This window comes from Triticum dicoccoides, chromosome 4B (genome assembly GCF_002162155.2).
Source record: "Triticum dicoccoides isolate Atlit2015 ecotype Zavitan chromosome 4B, WEW_v2.0, whole genome shotgun sequence".
NCBI classification, from domain to species: domain Eukaryota; kingdom Viridiplantae; phylum Streptophyta; class Magnoliopsida; order Poales; family Poaceae; genus Triticum; species Triticum dicoccoides.
This window is the reverse complement of record NC_041387.1, coordinates 559,262,463-559,263,905: the sequence shown is the minus strand read 5'-3', so window position 1 is coordinate 559,263,905 and position 1,443 is coordinate 559,262,463.

Here is a 1,443-nt window from a genome sequence, read left to right as displayed (position 1 = left end):
CCCGAGTGGCCCGCGCTCCCACTAGAAGGGAGCCAGTGCCATGCAAAGAGGTGAGAGCTCAGCCGGTCAAGCTCAGGAAGTGCAAAATCGCGACGCATGGTCTCTTGCACAGCCACGATGTCGATGTGCTCATCTCGCATGTATTCCACTAACTGGCGGCGGCGGCCATCATGGCCGAAGCCGCGGATGTTCCAGAAGAGGGCCCGCATTAAGGAGCCATTGGGGGGCTACTTGACCCCAGAACACAGGAAGCGCTAAGCGCACGAAGGGCCGCCGTGCGGGAGCGGGTGCGTCCCCGAATCTCCGGCACGGCCACCGAGGGAGGAGGGCCCGTCGACTGCGGCCGAGGCGGAGAGGAAGATCCCCCAGACGTAGAGGCGGCTGGGGGAATGAGGTTTCCCATCGAGAACCTCACGGGCTCTGATGGCCGCGATCTGGGCGAGAGGGGGGCCAACTTCCCCTCGGAAAATGATCGCGGAGTCGGAGGCCACTTTGGCGAGATGACCCAGCGGAACAGACTCAAGCGCAGAGAAAGAACAAGACGAAGCAGAGGGGGGAATGGAGGGCGTACCTAGCTCCAGGTTACGGGCGGCAGCGCGGAGCTCCGCCCGCTCAGGGATGGGCAGCGCCGGGCTGCCCTCAGGGTGGGCAGCGTCCAGCCGAGCACTCCGGCGGGAGGCCACTCCGGCGTAGCCGAAGCTGACGGAGTCGGGGAAGACGACGGAGAAGATGTGACCGGCTGTGGGGGTGACCACCCAGTCCCACTGCTGGCGGTAGAGGTGGTTGAGCTCAGCCTCGATCATCTCTGGGGACGCCACCCCATCAACGACCGTGACAATCGCCTGAAGGGAGGGCGACGGAGGAGGGGCATCCGGGACCTCGAGGTGGAAGAAACCCAACCCCTCGATCCCATGCCCATACATCATGAGCTCCGAAACCACCGGTCTATCCGGGCACAGAATGGCGGGGTGGCCGGGATCCTTGCAGAGGTAGCAGCACTGGGGGTTGACGCAAGCAACCTGAGAATGCCCCCTCACCCCACAGTTGAAGCATGGGGGGCGAGGAAGATCGGAGACGGGGCCCGGAGCGGAGGAGGCTCCCGGACCCGCGGGGGGTGGCACGGCCGAAGTGAGGCGGACACCCCGGCGCTTCTTCTTCTTGGCAGGCCCAGGATGGCCGCAGGAGGTGCCACCACCATGAGCCAGAGCCGGGGCCGCAGCCCCAGTGGAGGCCGCGTGTGGAGGGACGTAGCGGCGAGTGTCCGGGGTGGGGAGGATACCGTCCCGCGGGCGAGGCGAGCCGACCCGGGCCGGACGGGAGGGGGACGGGGAGCGTTCCCGACGACGGGACGGCGACGGGGAGCGCCGGCGGGTGCGCCAGTCCCCCAACGACGCCCGCGGCGACTGGGACCGCGCCCGGTCATCATGGCGGGAGGGGGAGCGG